Source organism: Neodiprion pinetum, chromosome 1 (assembly GCF_021155775.2).
Source record: "Neodiprion pinetum isolate iyNeoPine1 chromosome 1, iyNeoPine1.2, whole genome shotgun sequence".
Taxonomy (NCBI): Eukaryota; Metazoa; Arthropoda; class Insecta; order Hymenoptera; family Diprionidae; genus Neodiprion; species Neodiprion pinetum.
Genome location: NC_060232.1, coordinates 17,443,661 through 17,463,491, shown reverse-complemented (window position 1 = coordinate 17,463,491; position 19,831 = coordinate 17,443,661). Strand labels below are relative to the sequence as shown.

General features: G+C 40.3%; 1 protein-coding gene and 1 long non-coding RNA gene across 2 annotated transcripts in view; one reads left to right on the top strand and one right to left on the bottom strand.

The window, feature by feature from the left end:
* LOC124224746 (uncharacterized) overlaps nucleotides 1–19,831 on the top strand; it is a 326,271-nt gene that overhangs the window by 184,663 nt on the left and 121,777 nt on the right. The gene's annotated exons all lie outside the window — the stretch shown is intronic.
* On the bottom strand, nucleotides 13,355–14,782 carry LOC124212729 (uncharacterized). Its single transcript, XR_006881734.1, has 3 exons — nucleotides 14,645–14,782; nucleotides 14,182–14,252; nucleotides 13,355–13,463 (listed from the first exon to the last, which is right to left on the bottom strand). It is a non-coding gene; the product is annotated as an uncharacterized lncRNA (long non-coding RNA).

Here is a 19,831-nt window from a genome sequence, read left to right as displayed (position 1 = left end):
GGGAATATTTCAGTGATCCGATTGGGAGTGTTAACTTTCTCGAAGATATTTTTGAATTTGCTGATTCGAACTTTGTCGCCGGATTTGAACTTTGCCGATTTGGTAGGTAGCGCTCGAAGCCCCCCGTACACCTGATGTGATAACAAACTTTCGTTTAGAACGGTGACATCCGACGGTTTCATTTGTATGGTTCGATGTTTCATGATGTCGTAGGTCGATATCAAATCGGGTAAGATGTCGAGCCACTTGTAGCTTCTTTGCATACTGAACCGTTTCCACATTTCACCTTTCAGCGTACGACTGAAGCGTTCGCAAATCGGAGCCTTCAAATTACTGTACGTGGAGTAAAGTTAGATTCCGTAGCGTGACATAAGAGATTCAAATTTCGAGTTGTAAACTTCTGATTCTCCGGCGACGTGTAATTTTTTGGTATCCGTCCTTGGACAAGCAAAGATTTCATTGCCTTTGTAACATCATCTCCACACTTGCTCTTAATCGGCACAGCCCATGTGGACTTCAAAAAGATATCAATAACTCTAAGCATGTACTTGTAGCCTTTGTTTTGTCCAGCGTATGACGTCATATCAACAAGATCCGCCTGCCAGTTCTCGTCGATGCCGCGCACGTCTACACGTCGACGCGGGTAATTCCGGCATCCAGGCTTATGCAGTTCCTTCACTAGTGTTTGCTTTTCTTCGTTCATATTCCAACGCTCTTAGACTGGTGTCCAATTTAGAAATGAATTCAGCGTTTCGAACCGACAGGTCTCTGCCTGTTTTAGAGTCAGTGTAAAAGGTATCCAAGGCTTTCTCCGTGGTCAGCTTTAAAGCTTTGATCATTTGATCGAGGTTGTCGATTGGTTTTTGCAGCACGTTGAATTTTCGTCTTGAGATTTTTAAAGTTACAGCATTGTTCGGCTTTGCGGCATCTGCGACATTGCACAGTCTCTTGTTCTGTATATTGTGATGCCCGTCCACTGTTATTTGAAATCCGACACCCGGAGGACTGCGAGTGCTCGCAGCTGTATTTTTTTTCAGATGCCGTCCAAACACGTCGACGCTCATCTCGGTGATGAATGCAAAAACGATGGAAGCTGCTTAATGAATGATTCCTGCTTCGCATAGTTCTTCGATAATAGAGATTATTTCGTTATTGTGACTCAGATTTCCCGCTGCCTGAGATGCCAGGTGTGAACGAAGACGCTCCATTAACTCGTTTGGGTCATCCCAAAAAAGTTATTCCGTTTCATCACCATGTCGAGTGATCATAGCTTCCGGAAGTCGACCTTTATCCATTCGCCGAGGTGATGAGGAATAATCCATCAATTCCGCATTGACATTTCTAAATTTGTAACTGTTATCGTTTAGAACAGCTCGATCGGAAGAGTAATACTTTTTATGCGCGTTCGTTGCAAGGATTATGTTTTGAAAATTTTCCCGATCTCCGGCGCTGACATATGAACCGTCAGGCTTCTTTTGAACAAAAGTTCCAGCGAACTCTTCGTTTTCAAGTGAAGCATATTGCCAATACGGATGAAGTCACTCTCAAAATATATCAACGAATCACCAATCATTAGTCCGTTTGAGAGGTTGCGTACACCGTACACGTTGTCCAATTCACTTTTCGTTTTCGCATCTCTCATCAGTTCAAAATACTCATCCTCGATTTTCTCGACCGGTGTTTCTACGATTGTTTCATATCCTGCCGAAGCAAAGGAATCGTCCATTTCCGAGACGGTTTCGTTTTCCGTTTCATATTTCATCTGCTTCATTTCTTCTTTAATTTCTTCCACCTCTTGTTCGACAGGTTTGGTATCTTTTGTAACATTCACCAGTTCTTGCAACGGAGTCACTACTGGTTTGAAAACGTCACTCAATTTCTGAGTCGTAGATTCCTTGCCCTTGAGCAATCTGTGTTTTCGACGGATCGCAGCACTTGCTTGAGCGATCTGATGTAGGACATCTTTTTGCTTGGAAATTTCAGAGCTTAGCATGTTGACGCAACTGAGTCTGCAACGCTACTGCGTCTCTCGCTCGAAAACGTTAGATTTCATTCCTTTTCCAGGCTAACAAAAGAATCGAATCCCCTCCTTTATCGTCCTTCGTTGAGCTCACTTTCTTTGTTGATCACCAGAAACCCGTACTTCCCACCGTCACAGCATGTAGAGCACACAATTTTAAACTCAGTGTAAAACAGATCGGTGTTTACATGGTCGTTGTATACGTGTCTCAGGTTCATGTCGTCTTGTTTGAATAAGAAGAGTAAGTTTACGTTGTCGCGCACGAGATGTTTGGGAATCCGCGCGTACGTCTGACAGAGATAGAAACAGTCAACGTCGTGATGTCTACCCATGCAAAAGTAGGCTCTAATATTGTCCTGCTTCTCGCACGCTACATCGTCAAATATGATTCTTGAGTTGGGCTGTGCTTCTTCCTGTGTAATTACTTGTTCACGCTCGGTAAACGCAAAATATTCCGTATTCTCAACAGTGACCAACAATTGCTTTAACAATTGGTGTTTCGGTTGGTTGAAAGATTTTGAGTAGATGTTGATATTTCCAAATCTGCGTTTGTTGGGATTGGTTATGAGTGTGAACAACGCATTAGTTTGACCACAATTCGACGGTCCACAGAATACTGCACGTATACTATTCGGGATTAATTCACCGTGCCGTTTATGCCTTTTGACATTTTGCTCCGAAAGTTTGTCAAAATTCATTACGGGAAGCTCGGTAGGTTGTTTCTCAAACCGCATTTCGGACATGACTGATCGGATGTGCTACAAATATCACGTTTTGAAGCACTTTTCTTCAGTCAGCGCACGAATATAATCGCGTACAGAGATAATTGAGGCAGCAGGCGACAAAATTGTGGCAAGGGTCTGGTGAATAAAATCATCAACAGCTTTCCAGTCGAATTGCATGTACCTGGTTATCAGTACTGTGGGCCTGGTACAAAATTAACAAAGAGACTCGCGCAGGGTTATGCGGGAATCAATCTTCTGGACGCAGCTTGCAAGGACCACGACATTGCTTACTTGCAGAATCGTGAAAATCTTGAGGTGAGAAACGAGGCTGATAGGGTGTTGGCTGAGAAAGCTTGGAAACGGGTTTTTGCAAGGGACGCCAATTTGGGTGAAAAACTAGCGGCTTGGGCAATAGCTAGTACAATGAAAGTAAAATCAAAACTTGGAATTGGAATTCAAAAATAACAAAATGTGACCTTGGGTAAAATTATAAATGCTGCAAAACGTTCTATGGTTCCAAGCAACGATGCATGAGTACCTATCGAACCTGCACTGAAGGAAGCTGAGAACGCCGTTAAAAAAGCGGGTGGTAAATGTAAAGTACGAACACCTCGCGTCCTACCGGTACCTTTAAAAGTCGGTGGTGTTTTACCGTTTCTGATTCCTATTTTTGCTCGACTCAGTGCTACAGGCGCATTAGCTGGGGGTGCGGCCAGTATAGCAAAAACTGTGAACGATGCAAGTGCTGCTGAACGAGAACTGGAAGAGAGCAAACGACACAACAAAACTATGGAAGCTCTCGCTTCGGGTAAAGGGCTTCATATGACACTGTACAAAACAGGTCTTGGTCTCTATCTTTCAAAAAACTAGATGCGATGCTACCACGTCAAGCGTTGACTGGGACTTGTTGAAATATGCAAAAATCTTCAAGGTTCCGCATTTCCGCGGTGTTTTCATGCGAAACGAAATGCTCAAAAACGGTCCACGAAAAAACGAGTCAGCTATAATTAACCTTGACGGCAAAGACGGTCCGGTGATATACTGGGTTGCATACAAGAAACGCGACAATAATATCGATTACTTTGACAGTTTCGGCAACCTTCAATCACTCTGGGACCTCATGGATTACCTCGGCGTTGTTAGTGTTAAATGGAATCATGAAAGGAACCAGGATTATGATACATTTGAATGCGGACACTTGTGGCTGAAATTTCGGAGTGGTGAGCTATATAAATATGAAGCATGATTCATCAAAGTCAGTCTTTCACTTGCAGTCATGGATAATCCGTTAACGTTAACGATTTCGGGAACCTCTTTGATTCTAGAGGCACAATATTTCCCATCGAACTTGCTCGCGATAAAAGTTATGCTCTTGGCTTGGTAGAATTGTTAACCTTTAATTTAATTCCCAACGTTGTTGTTGGTCACAATGAAATTTACGTAGCTCATGAAAGAATCACCATACCTACCGGCAGCTACGGACCAAAGGTCACGTTCAGCTGCGGTTAGTGGATCAAGAGGAAGACCTGGCTAATGTTCGTGGAGAAGTTATTACTGTGAGACTGCATATCAAATCGCATTAAACGATGGGAATTGTATATAACAGACTGTCAAAGAGTAGATATATCAGTAAGTCGGCATGCCCCAATCAAGTCAGTCGTCGATCGATTCTCGAACGGTGAACACCTCAAAACGTGGAGTTCCTGATAGCTCTGGGTCTGAAACTGACACCTTTTGGAAGAAGAATTCCCGACAACTTAAAATCCGATTTTGCTGTTTTATCATCTGCTACGTACCACGGAGGAAGAAATCTTCAACATTCAAACACCAGTCGTCTTTGACGAATCCGTTGCGCATTACGAGATTCACGCTCAGAAAGCTTACGCCTCGTCAACTTTGAACAACAGCGATGAAATTCGAATCACCGTTCAGCATCAGGATTCATGCATATTACCCACAAAAGTTTGGTACATATCTATGGACGACTCCTCAAACTTGATGATACAGCTACTGTGAACACACAGCTCATAAACAACGCGATCTGTCATCTGTTTGAAGAAATTCGCCACGAAATTATTGCAGTTGAGATTGATAGAAGCAAGCACGTTGGCTTGAAAAGTCTCATGAAGGGTTACGCTTTCCTGCACCCTGGTTAGACCTGGCTGATGGAGAACGCTAGATGGCTTGATGTAGAAGAGAAGAAAAAATCAACTGATGCCGAGGGCAATTTTGACGTACTGATACCGCTCAGCATGATATTAGGTTTCGCCGAAGACTACCGCAAGATCGTTATCAACGCTAAACATGAGTTGATTTAACGAGACCTAAAACTGACGTCAAAGCAATCATGCAGACTCAGGAGCAGGAATTCAAAATCACGATCAATGCAGTGGAATGGTTATTACCGTATTCGAAACTCGCGGATCTGAAAAAAGTTGACCTACTGAATTTCATTCAGAAAGATCTGCCTATTTCGATGAGCTTCCGCAGTTGGAAATTGTACGAATATATCTTACTTCCCACAACATCAAAACACGTTTGGACTGTGAAAACTTCCACTCAGCTTGAAAAACCAAGTTACGTCATTTTGGGTTTCGAAACAAGTAGAAAGAACAAGATCGGCAAGAACGCAAGTCATTTCGATCATTGCAATATCACGGACGTCAAGCTATTTCTCAACTCTTAATCTTATCCGTACGGTAACCTGAACCTCAACATGAGTCATAATCGGTACGCGCTCCTGTACTAGATGTACGCAAACTTCCGAACTACCTACTACGACAAGAACCCCGAGCCGTTGTTGACAAAGAGTGAATTCCTTCGAGACGTCCCTTTATTCGCTATCGACTGTTCGAGACAAAATGAATATTTGAAGTACGGACCCGTCCACATCCGTCTTGAATTTGGAGCTGAAGCCAACTTTCCCGCTGAAACATCGGCGTACTGCTTGATTGTTCACGATCGTATTGTCGAATACAACCCGCTCAGTGGTGGGGTCAAAACGTTGATGTAAAAGCTGACCCATTCAAATCATCTGGCACAGTTCTAAGATGGAGCTTATCGTTGACATACAAGGCCTTCGTAGACCTTTCAACAATATCTTGACATTAAAAGAATTGGCTATAATTTCAATCTCCTCGGAAGCATCTCCATCAATGTTTATCTTCAAGCCACCTTACGAATGGGATTGCCTGGACGTCAAATACAAAAGCCAAAATTCTTGGTTAAAACGCGATGTTCACGGTTTATCTTGGAGCTATGGAACCAGAGATGAGTAGGGAGATCTCCAACGCTCGGCTTTTCGTGATACCAGCTAGATTGGAGCGTCGACGTGACACCTAGGCGGCCACGCACCGAAGGTGGCCCATTTCCGACCTGACACCTAGGCGGCCATGCACCGAAAGTGGCCCACAATCGTGTATATATAGATATACTCGGTCGCTCGAGCAAGTGGTTGCCAATCGCATCCTTGTCCCCGCTCGCACAGATGTTTCCAGGAATGCAAGAATTGGGATTTTTCTTGTTTCAATTATGAATGTCAGTGAATAAAAGTATCTCCAGATTTGATAAATTTTGGATTCAATTAGCGGACGCTGAACCAAAATAATTAACCATTCCCAGCCCGAATACTTATTTTTTTTTTTTTAGTAAATATTATTTTTTTATTGATACACGGACGTAGCTGTAGCGCAGCTGAGTGGATATCACATGAGGATGGAGTATTGCGGGACACGGGTTCGATCCCGGGTCGCTTTTTATTTTTTTATTTTGTTTTTTATTTATTTATTTATTTCTTTTAGAAGAGAACAAATAATTGAAACAATAAAATACCGAGAGTGAATCGATTTGTTCCCCGTTTTTGGCGCCTCTTTTTTTTACTTAATCCCCGCCCCTTTTTTATTACGGGTAACTCAGAAGAGAGAAAATAAATGAAAGTGAGAGTGGACCGACTTTTTTTTTCCTTACATTTTTTTTTATTTCATATTCTTACTTAATCCCGTTTTCTTTTTTGTGTTCTTGATAACCGAGAAGAGAAAAAAAGAATAAAAAAAAAACAATTCCGAGAGTGTGTAGATTTTTTTCCATTTTTTTTTTTCCGTTTCGTTATTTGGTAACCCGGATGAGAAAAATTTCAGCCATCTCTCTCGCAATCGTGTGTCGGCTGATCAATCCTCGCGTGCTCTTAGAAGAGAATATATATATGTCGCATCGCAGTCGAAGACGAAGTCCGGACGACGCACTCTACCTTTTTTTATGACATTTATGGAGGGTCGAATGTCGAACATCGAGTGACCAGATGTCGTCAGGATGTTTAAGAAATACTTAGCCCGTTGGGGGTGCGTGGTGCAGATACCACGAGTGGGTTGTATCGCGTAGAGGCCTAGGACATAAAGAATAAAGAAGTGCGAAGAGGTCTCAAGCTTTTGGGGAATGCATTCCTGGCACTCTCTCTTGGGTCATCGAGTCAGAAGGAACATATTTTGATAAGGCTCTGCGCGATACACTCCGCTAGCACCACTATCGAGAGATCTCTTTATAACGTTTATTCTGCATCTTTTAATCTATGTATCAAGTCATCCAATAAATTCTGTACGCTGTGTCACTGCGGCCATCAGTGAGATATTTATTGTGTCTTGAGAGCACACTCTTGCTCTCTCTATTTTATTTTTAACACACATTATTCGTGTGTTTCTGACATATATATATATATATATATATATATCAGATATATATATATCATATATATCATGTATATATATATCAATATATATGTCAGATACATATATATTGTATATATATATCAATATATATATATTGTGACGTGGATTTTTCCCGCTCCTCGGTTACTCGGAGAAAATGACCGAGAACTTACCGCGTGCACAATAATTTGGCGTCCACGATGTACCCTGGATCTAAAACAATATCGCGAAATTTTTGTTGGGCGCCTGGCGTGATTAACACGCCTCGAAATCAGTAATACGATATACCGCGACCATATGCTCGGTAGCTCAGTACCGCGGAGAGGGGAGGGGTAATTTTTGGGTAGAGAGAATTGCAACACAATTAAGCCAACGCGTGATGTGGCCAAATTACTATAAAATTACAATGGTATATTTCTCGTCAGCGATATTACAAAAACAAAAAAAATAAAAATAAACATCAAAAATAATAATAATACGACTGCGCAAGTCGTCCTTTGCGATTCCAAATGCAATTTTAAATTTGATCCAAACGCAATAAGAAAGGGAGAAACAAACCAAGTTAAAAAAAAAAGGTGAATAAATCTAGGAGACTTCTACGGCCTACGTGCGCTAGTCGCCGTCTTAATAATACCTTATTCTCAAAAACCAAAACAAAATCGGACTCGATGCGCTGCTCGCGAACGTCCTTTACAAAATGGCGCTGATCGCCAACTTAATACTAACTGATTATGCAAAACAAAAAAAAACTAAACTGAGGCGAGGCTCGTTGCGACACCCACGACCCTCCTCTAAGAATGCATATTTTTATCAGCGCGCACCCGAGCTTCACTTTCTCTGCGACGGCGGGACGCAGTCGCGAATTCGAATGCTCCCCGTGAAACGGCTCGCGACCTACACGAGAATGGAGGGTGTACCGGACGAAGTAAAATGACCCCGTGTAACGGACTTCGGTTACACTCAAACTCGAGACAATAACGTCTCGGCTCAACCCGTGGCTTGACTCGATTTCCTGGATCCCCGGAAATTAACGCTACTCCCTTGCGCGCAACTCAGGCTACAGTCACCAAGCAAAAGAATCGGCAAACGAACTTCGAGTATTTTTCGACACGCAAATTCCAAAACGGCTATCCTTTATCTGATAAGCCTTTACTCAATTACTCTCGAAATTCGATCGCAAGAATATCAGCAGCGCTTACCGCTCCACATCCAATGGACGAACGGGCCCACTCCCTCGTGATTCCGGGCTGTCATCCCTCGCAAATCCGTCGCAATAAACAAAAAAAAGGCACTGATGCGCACTCTATTACCTCGCCCACTCGCTATGAACGCCAGAACTCGAGTGATCTCGTATGGTCGCAACGCCGATCTCGTCGCGCTGATTTTTCGTGACGTCATCACCCTAAGAATGCGCAACAATCGATCGGTCATCGATTTAGGGGATTGCGCAACTTGCCGCGCACCTGTCGTCTCTACGCGGCGCAGAACTTAAGGCTAGATCGCGATGTTGTCTCCCGCGCAGCTCTACGTAGTCCTGGGGTTGGGCGGGGTGGTGCTCCCTCGTCGCTAGCTGGTACCTCGCGGTTGCCTTGGTTGGGCGTAAGCGGGGTGAGCGGGGAGGCTGCGGCGCGCCGGCCGCCAGCGGGAATCGCGTCCGCCTTGGATTCCCGCGCTGCAGGGATCTGCGTTGCCTCCCCCTCCGCAGCCTCGGTGTCCTTCCCGCGAGATCTCCGTGGTTTCGCCTTGCCTCGAAAGATGTTCAGCGTCGGAGTCGGTCGCTGTAGGGTAGCCGGTGCACTCAAAAAAAAATAAGAAAAATAAAAGCCTGAAATATCTTGGTCGCAATGCTCTATTTCGTCCTTGTCGAAGCTCGGGTGCGTGACTCCAGTTCTGGCGCTCTCTAAGATTATTCCGCGACTCGATTTTCTAAACCCTGATTCCGGGATCTCGCCCAGGGTTCAGGGAGTCTCTTGTAACGGGCAGGCCTAACCGAACTGCCACGTTACAATATATATATATATATATATATATATATATATATATATATATATATATATATATATATATATATATATATATATATATGTATATATATATATATATATATATATTGTAACGTGGCGTTTCAGAGTCGCCCGTCACAAGGGCACACAACTGCTATTATTTTTAGTTTACGCGTCCTCAGCAGGGTACTCCAACCGAACTCGATACAAAATAGGCAATAACTACTTTTAACTAATTCTTTTTTTATGTAAATTCTTTATTTCGCGCTTCGGCGCAAGCTAATAAGGTACTTGGACGACAACGATCCCGATCAACAAGGGACCACTAGCTACCGTTTGCAGCTCTCGACGACTTCGCCTACTGACGGTCTCATCAGACTACACTGGCTACCTTGGTGCACCTTTATATACACCTGGGGAAGCATCCACCCGAACCTTCCGTATCGCCTCGACTACCGGTGAACAGGGAGATAAAAATCCTCCCGGCGGCCGAGGGCACCGTTTCTCGAAGAGGAACCAGCTGCCAGCTCTATCGGATGCCGTAAGGATGGCGTGAAGGGCAGACCGTAGCCTGCCATCCTCCGACTTACCGGCCTGGTGCCGGACCGACCCCAAACCACTACGTCCAGGTTGATAAAGCCATCATTCTGAGGATCGACGCTGCTTTCCTATCGGCAGGGACTAATTGTGTGGGTCGTGGTCCACGGTTTGGCCAACCGTCTGACTGCACGACCTCAGGTACAGGCAGCTAGCTACTGCCTGTACAAAAGCCGGTGGAGGTGAACAATGAGGCGTCACTCTCCACCCGGTAACTTTGGCCGAGAGGCACTCTGTGTATGCCTCTGCCAAAGAAGTCCCCGATGATAGGCAGCCTGGACCGTAAACCGAAGCAGCTACAAAATCGTACGAGTTGGTGTCAACGACGAAATCGCGAGCAGCACATTACGCTACATCTAGCGGTAATTTTGGAAAACGTATGATCACGCAGTAACCAATATTCGCCACAGGGGGATGGTCTATTTGCGGTGGGGGTCAACCCACCAATCAAAGAAGAAGAATCACCTCACGACAACCGCGAAATCGGCGAGCTGAACTACGACCTGCTATTCTACGCTTGACCTGCTGAGGGACAGCTTCGTTTTTCCGATTATTCTCCCGATCATTCTACCGATTTAAGCTACCGATACCTTTCCTTCTACCGCTACCGTTCTATCGTTTATTCTACCGCTACCGTCCTATCGTTTATTCTACCGAAAACCTTTATCCTTCTAAACTCTTTTCATTCTTTTTCCCTTCCTTCTCAGTTTTGCTAATACAAAGTATAATTTAAATTAGAGTCAGTTCGTGTGCCTGAAGTCAACCGCCAAGGTAAGGCTTCTGCCTTTGAGTTGTACCGTTACGAAGTTGCTCATAATTTCTATTCTTTCGTATAGTATTTACCGACTTTGTGTGAATCATGGTCCACGGTTTAAAGTTGCAGTAAGCCGCCGTGTGGCTGCATGATTTCGGTCATTAATATTATATTTATTGTTTCTTGGTTGCATCGTGTGATGCCGTTTTGTGTGAATCATGGTCCACGACTTAAAGTTGCAGTGAGCCGCCGTGTGACTGCATGATTTCAGTAATTTATTATTTTCGTATCTGAGCGACCTCGTAACTGCCAAATAATTATTTCTTCTGTATTTATGATTTTTCTGGTCATTTGTAAATCTCTATTAGCCTGCTTCTACATTTTCTACCGTATTTTGAGCCCTATTGGCTTCATATTTTATTCCATACTCTTTTTGTAATAGTAGTGTGCTTTATATTTTATTTCTGTTATCGCCTATTATATTTTTATTTATTTTTGTGCCTATTGTATCGTATATCGAGTTCCTTGGAGTACAAGCGAGCGTAGAATCAGCCCTAGTTATTACCGTACTTTTTCTTTATTGCTATTGGCAATTTCATATTATTTTTGCCTGTTATTTATTTCTCTTTATTTTGTTAAATTAAGTTCTGTGAATCATTGTTTTGTATTGCGGTGTATTTTAGTATATTTCTCTATTTTGTAAACTCTCCGAAATTCTCACTCTCTCATAATTTTGTATTTTGGTATTCTATCAAAAGTTATGTTTAGGAATTCATTATTTAATTCCTCGAGTACGTAATAATTATAAATTATCGAATCTACCGTTTATGAATAATCCTACCGAAGGCTACCTAGTCGATCGTTTGCCGACTTGGTAAATTGTTACTGAATGTCAATCTCTCATACTGGTTATAATTTATGGTAAATTTGTCGTATCATCTACCGACTATCGTTACGTTGTTTTCTACCGATCGCAGTAAAGTCCTCTCGTTCTAATTGACAGAATAATAATTCTCGTAGCGTCATTTGCAACTTGGGTAAGATCACGTCACCCAGTGACGTGTAGTTTTAAGTCAACTCTTGCATTATATCACATCTCTCGACCTACGTGCATTTTTCTCTGTTAACTACCGTCTCTCGTTCTAAAGCTACTGTTTACTGCTATTCTACCGAACTTTTTGTGAACAACGATTATTTATTTTATTAACTACCGCTATCGATACCATCTTATTTGCCTGTCTCACTCATGTAACCTTCTCGACAATATATGATCGATTGACCTGTTCATTTTCCCTTTTGACTGGAGTTTATTCTTTATTTTGTTATTTTCTTTAATTCTGGAATTACTGTTAGCTGCCTTGAATTCCGTCACTCTACCGGGATGTACGCGATCGTACCTGTGCCTAGCCAGCCATACAACGGGTTCTCTATTTATCCCTTTTGTACGGTTTTGTGTTAATTTTATTGATTTGCATTATTATTTGAAAATCGACGCTAACGCGTCTGGCGCCCAACGTAATTATTTTGTTGTAGTTTGATATTGCGGATTAGTAGAGAATCGCGCCAAGTGTCAACGGTAAGTCCTCATCCGAGGGTAACAGAATTTAGCGTTACAATATATATATATATATATATATATATATATATATATATATATATATATATATATATATATATATATATATATATATATATATATATATATATATATATATATATATATATATATATATATATATATATATATATATATATATATTCCCGGTTTATTGTTTTTTGCAGTATACTTTGACTTCGCCGGTCGACTCTCGATTCAAATATTTATGAGAAATTTTGCATGTATATCTCGAAATATATCCCGAAATGACGAAGTTTATAATGTATTACCATAAAAGTTTGAATCAAATATCGAGGACCCTGACTTGTGTCTGGAATCAGTAGAATCACCCACGTATCATTAATTGTCATTGCAGTTGATTTCTACTTTTCCTAAATATCATTGAATACCCTGAAAATGTTCTGAAAATATCCTTGAATTTTTTATGGATTCTTTAGTAGGCACCACGAATAAAATGCGTATGCTCTATTCGAAAGGGTGACCAATGTAAAGAATGTCGCACGAAAGCTGGTTGTGCTGGGATAATGGTCAACATGGAGTCGAATGCACCATGTCCACTCCTTGTGCTGTCATTTCAAACAGAACAATCACTAGGAAGACGTTAGTGCACTTGGCCAAACAATCAACGAACGTACGTCAGAAAATAGAATAAATGTTGTCATTACACAATATTATTATTATTCTTATTATTATCAGGAATATCATCATTATTATTATTAGTCTTTTTTGTATTGTTTTTATTTTTACCGCATCAAATTTTTATTACATTCGATTGAGTATGGTGTTCACGACTACCGTTAATGCGCGTTCCTCCGTCGTCCGCGGGTCCGAAGACGTCTGCTTCGGCGGACCGTCAGTGCGAGTCTTTCGGAACCGCGGATTTCGAGAGACTCGCTTGTCCCGCTGGTTCGGGGTGGATCTGGCCACTTTGTGGAGCTGCGCAGTATCCGACGCAGGTGCGGACTTTTTTTCTTTTTGTTTCTTGGACTTTTTTTTATCCCACCATCGCCAATTTTTTTTTCTCTTCTTATTCTCGTTCGGGGTAGCTGCAAAAGCAGAACAACACAATTGAGAGTAACCTATTGCAGTCCACTACAATCATCTACGCTGGTCCGCGTGGAAAATTAAAAAAAAAAACCATATAAGGTCGTATACGACTTCACCCGATTTCTTTTTAACTTTCTTTGAAGTATTTGTAAAAAAAAAAATTGAAAGTAAAAGTTGTAGATTTCGATCTTCTTTTTAATAACATTTGCATCATAATTTTGACGGCCCTGTAAACTCTATTTTCCACGAAACAATTTTTTTTAAATTGTTTTCTCCAGACAGACCACTTTTCCGTAAAAGTCCATAAAAAATCACCAGATCGGGCCCGCCTAGAGTTCTGGACTTGGAAAGTAAATTCTAAATCAAATCATGCGACTGTACAATGTTTTTTTTAGAGTCCACAACCCTACACGACTGCATTCTGACGATTCTTTTACTGAATCTACACATTTGGCCGAAGATTTACTAAAGTTGGTAACAAAATAAGTGTATTCTTTTTATTAAAAAAACAATCTAAATATGCAAATTGCATAAAGTACCCATCCGCGAGCAGGGCTTGCTATACCCCTTACTCTTTCGCAATACCGAATGGAAAACTTACAACCTTTCCCAGCATTCTCTGTGTAAGCTATGTGTAAGGCTCCACTGTATGTTTGAAACGCCGATATTGAAATGGTGAATAAAAAAGCGCACCGCATGCATCACACAAGTACTTACGATTCGGAGTTTTTGGGATCTCCGCGCTGTCCGAGGCAACACCAAGTTGACGCGTTGTACTTTCATCCATCCTGCAATGAATAAAATATTCTTTGTACAGATGGGGTGTAGGGAATAAGACCGGAATAAGTCGGGATGCGAACATGTCGGGTCAATTGTTATTGAGGAAGGGGGACTCTGCATAGAGGCCTTAACATTTTTTTATTTATGGAAACAAAAGTCGTATCTACAATCCGAAACGATGGATTGTTCGAAATGCTTCAATCGGCGTGTTAGAAAAATTGAAATTGGTATGTAACAAATTGTCGAAAGTGTTGTTTAGGAAATATTTTTTTTTGTTAAAAAAAATTGCATCTCCTACAATTTATTAGATTCCGATGTGAATATTTGATGACATGATTGTTGAACGGTTACCAACAAACGCTGATTTGGGATTTCCAAAGCGATTTGTGCGCGTACTCACATTTCGTCCTGGTTGACGATCCGGGTTAACGCCTCTATCTCAGTCGCCAAGTTGTCAACAGGATTCGTCTGTACATAAGACAAGGAATATGAGATAATTCTGTTTGCAGCATTCAGTTTATTACGACTGCCATTGTTTCGTCTTATGAACGATTAAAATGCTAATCGACAACGCATATTGAAATGTTGATACAGGATATTCTTTCTCAACTCTTACGATTTTGCGTACGCGGGTTAGCGATTTTACCGTTCGTCTGAAAATTACTTTCGTTTTACTATGTACACAAGGGTGGTCGTTAGATGGCTTTTTTGGAATTTCAATGTTGGATGGTCGTAGATCAGCTTGAAATATATTTTTTTTAAATCTCTAATTTTTATAAATTTTTATTCTGAGCCCTCAGTGACCCTGCTGGCCCGTGATTCTCTTCGCTTAAAATAAAAATCTGAAAGAGATTAAAAATTTTTTTTTATATATTTAAAGCCGATCTACGACAATCTAACATTGAAATTGCAAAAAAGCAATTTAACGACTAATCTAATATCTATGGGGCATTCCACATCAAATTGCAACCAGTGTACCTCACCTCCTCTCATTTTGATAATTTGTTAGTAGGATCTTGCAATCGACCCACAAGGGTCTCGGAATTTTTTTCAGATTTTTTCAGCCACTGGTGAAATTTAAAAAAAAACAGAAAACCAATTTCGAGAACGACATTTTTAAAAATCTGAACAAATTCACACTGATTTTATGATTTAAAATACGATCCCATTATCGTGTTGTGCTTATAAATCATATTTTTAATGATAAAATCAGTGTAAATTTTTTCAGAATTTTAAAAGAAGCGTTTTCAGAATTGATTTTTCAATTTTTTTCTATTTCAGTGGTGGCTAAAGAAATCTGCAAAAAGTTCCAACACTGTTTTAAGTCGGTTGAAATCGTGGTTGCAACATCATACAATGATCAAAATCGAAGAGGGTGAGGTACATGGGTTGTAAATTTGACGTGGAATGCCCCATATACAATATATATCTATTAGGATGGTCGTTAAACGGATTTTTTACGTTAATGGCTTCGAATATAAAAAACCGTCTCTAATTTTTTCAGATTTTCATTTCGAGCTTTTAGTGGCCTTATTGGTCAGTGATTTTCTTCTTAATCAGAAAAAAAGGGAATTTTATGATTTCCGGAATCTTGCCTATTGACAGTGGTCTCAGATAGGAAATATCTTCAGGATTACGGAAAAAATTATTTAAAAAATCCCACCTGTGCGCAAAATTGTTAAGAATCGATTTGAATACGAAAAAATTAAGGATATTTGGAAATTGAGGAAAATGTTTTCCCAAAAGAAAAAAAAGAAAAAATAATCGAAAATGTGTACTATATTCTTGGGCATTAGAAGGGAATTCCCCACACATCTTCTTCCTATACAATCAAGAATAAAAACGTTTGCCAATTCAAGGAAAATGAAATAAAGTATAAAATACAACTACAGGTCCTTCCTAGGGATGGAAACATGAGCTGAAGAATCGATTCTCGATTCCGATTCTTTTTTCCGAGATTTCGATTCTCAGAATCGATTAATCAATTTCAAGAATCGATTCTTTTAAAGAATCGATTCTGAGTAAGATTTCTCTTTTTTTTGATTCATTCGACGAATTAGGTAGTTCAATGTTATGAACTTTTTTTAAATGTTTAATTAGAGCCGACGTACTATTTTTATAAGTTAAATTTTTATTACATTCATTGCACTTTACGTTATTCCCCTTATCAATTTTTGTAAAATAAATCCATACCGGACTAGGCGACATTTTACATATTACAACTAATTTGCATATATCTATCTTAATATAGAAGGCGCTATCTCCATGTGAAAATAAAAAGAAAGTGAACTATATATGTCATAAAAACATACATATTTGTAAGATGATTGGTTCAAAAAAAAAAAAAGAAAAAAAATAAGGAGGGTCAGAAAACGATGCGAGCGCACAGAGAGCGCTAAATTTAAAATATTTTCATAATGATATATACTTTGGACCATTTTTCATTCAATATTGATGCTATAGTGTCATTACTCCGGTTTTAAAATAAATTATAGAATCGATCGCTAAGAATCGATTCTAGATCGATTCTGATAACTGGGAATCGAATCTAAAGAATCGAGTTTTTTGACCACAGAATCGATTCTCGGGTAGAATCGGAATCGATTTTACCATCCCTAGTCCTTCCCTTTTTTTCTCTTCTTAATCTAAGTAAATAGACGAGCGTCAAACCTGCCGGTTTTTCCATACATGTAAAATAATTATCTGATTCACTTACCATCTTGATACCTCGAGAGCTGGCACTAAACTGAACACTGTGAAGCCTCTTAACTGGCTGCCTACATCAGAAAAGGAGAGGGGTCCATACATTGTTGCTACTGAAATAATTTTGTCGTTCCGATCTCGCATCTCTCAAGATTCTTAAGAAATGCTCGTCAAGACTGATATAAAATGGGCGTATGTTTTTTTAATAAGGAAAAGTTTTGACAGTAATGGAAAATAGAGATTACTAAAAACACATGTATTGTTTTTTAATAATAATTTTCTGTATCTCTTGTCGTTTACGAGATAAATGCGAAAAAACGCGAATTTCATGGAAAAATCAGGTTTAGTGGCCCGTACTACCTCGCTGGTGTGAGTTACGACTTTTCCGCAATGGGCACTTTTGTAGAGCGTTTAACTCTGAGAAATACTTGTCTATGGTCAAAGCAATGCCATGAAATGCCGCTGAGCTATAGAAATTTAAAGATAAAAAATCCGAGTTTCCGTGTATTTTCAATGGGAAATCTTTACACGCCTTGGTCTAGGACTTAATATTAATATTAAGGGCTCAAACTTTCAGGGAATTTTTTTTTAGTCTTTCCAAAAAAATTTCCTGATGGGACCGAAAAAAAAAATAGTCGAAAAAAAAGCACCCTAATATACCCCCCTTTGGTCGTTTACCGACCGAAAACGTTGGATCCAAAAATTGAAAGCTCATTGATTTTTTTTTTATCACAATCGACTCGGTTTATTGTTTTTTGCATTATACTTCGACTTCGCCGGTCGACTCTCGATTTAATTATTTATGAGAAGATTTGCATGTATATCTCGAAATATATCCCGAAACGACGAAGTTTACATTGTATTACATTGTATGCGATCACGGCTTCCCCCAAATCTAGCTACCAATTTTTCGATCGTCAGTCGCAACTCGTGTTACGAATACTCAACATCGTAATCTCGTAATAAGGGAGTGGCTTCTGTATGTGCTTTGATGCGTCGAAAAACATACAAAAATGGATAAAAACAAACCGCAACGTGCGCGCGATCTCTGCGCTTACCGTGGTTGTAAGAATTCTAAATTTACGGGAACAAAACTATACAGGTTTCCTGTGGCAGGAGATTGCCGCCTTGATGCGTGGGTAAAAAATACCGGTAAGTGTTGCATTGTAATTATTTGCATTTTTTCTCGAAATGGAAAAGTGCAAGAATCTCGGAGAACAGTGAAATCCAAAATAACTAACGCTATGCGAAAAAGGATGTACTGAAGAATGCTTGGTATATTTATTTCTTAATTTTTTTATTAATTTTTTTTTATTTTTTTTCGATTCTATCCAGCATACAAATTTTTTTTTGTTTAAATTTCATTTCCTAAATGAAAAATGAGTGCTTTCATGCATCATGAGAAACGTCTACCCTGTGGCAGACGTCTGCCGAGAAACGTCTGCGGTGTCTCTGGATAATGCAAAAACTTGTAAAAAAATTATGGTGGGAAAAAATTGTTGAACAAATTTCCGTTCATATTCTTTTCTTATATTATAGAATGAATTCGTTCGTTTCTCTAAACATGTATGAAATTGTTCAAAATTTTCACTCCATTTTAAATTCAATTTTTATAATTTTGGTAAAATTGTGAAGGGTGAATTTTTGATATATGTTCGGAGAAATATTCCGTGTTGCATCTAAGAAGTATGCGGGGTATTAAACGATGAGAAATTGAACCTATATGAGTTCTTGAAAACGGAAATTTTCGAAAAGATACAATTAAAAAAAAATCATTGCACTTGCTTGCAAATATATTTACATTAATTTCATAGTAGAAAAAATAAAGTTTTCTGGAGGTTTTCTGAACAACATTTTTTTAAACGATTGATTTCAAACTTTTTCACTTTATGATGACAACAAAAAATGTTCTTCGCATTTGCAGAATGTTTTTTTTTTACTGATTTTCACCTTATCGCAAAGTACTCAAAATTATCACCAAAACTCACTTTTGGTAGGAAAAAAAAATTCTTCTCTCGAGTTTCAAAGTCAATATATTCACACGGCGCGGTTTGGCGCAGATGAGTCACTTGTTAATGCAGGTACATTTTTTCCGAAATCGCAGGCAATAAGTACTTGCTGACTTTATCACCGGAAACATTACGGACGTGGGGGTTATGCCGGAAGCATTTCAGCCCGATGTACTTCATTGGCAACAGACTTTCGCAACAGGCGATTCCTCTTATGTTTCTCGAGAGTGTTAACGATTCGAAGGCCCACCCGGAAGTCCGAACTTCATCCACATATGTGGAAGGTCCAGTGGATGATTGCGCAGTCCGTACAGTGGTAAGTAATGCAATTTCTCTCGCAACGCCGCACCCGGTCGAGTTCGAGTCGTTGATTCTCAACGATTCTGCCGATGAACCGGTGCCGTTCATTTCCGCGTTTGCGGCGAACCACTCTGTCATATCGGCGGGTACCGTTTCCTCGGGTTTGACGGAAACGGTGCTTGTTATTCCTTGTGAATCTGTAGAGGTACAAAGCACAGGTGAGTCCGCCTTTGATACTGATCACTCGTCGGCATCGGCGTGTGTGCCACGGGCGTAGGTGAAGAAGATTTGCACGTTTCGGAGCATGCGCGTAAGTATAGGAAGACAGTGGTGAGCTTTGCTGATTCGGATGACGAAAATTGCACGTGGATGAGCGTAGAACCGCAACCCGATGACAGTAACCCTGCATGTCAGACGCCTGAGGGACACATGTCATGTGTGGGTGATCTGTCACTTCATGCAAAAGTGTTGCGTCATCTGCGTAAACAAAATGCCGCTTTGATACGGGAAAATGCATCGAAGACGAAAACGATTCGTCAACTCCGTCAGAAGCTGAAACGAGCTTTGAGGACAGG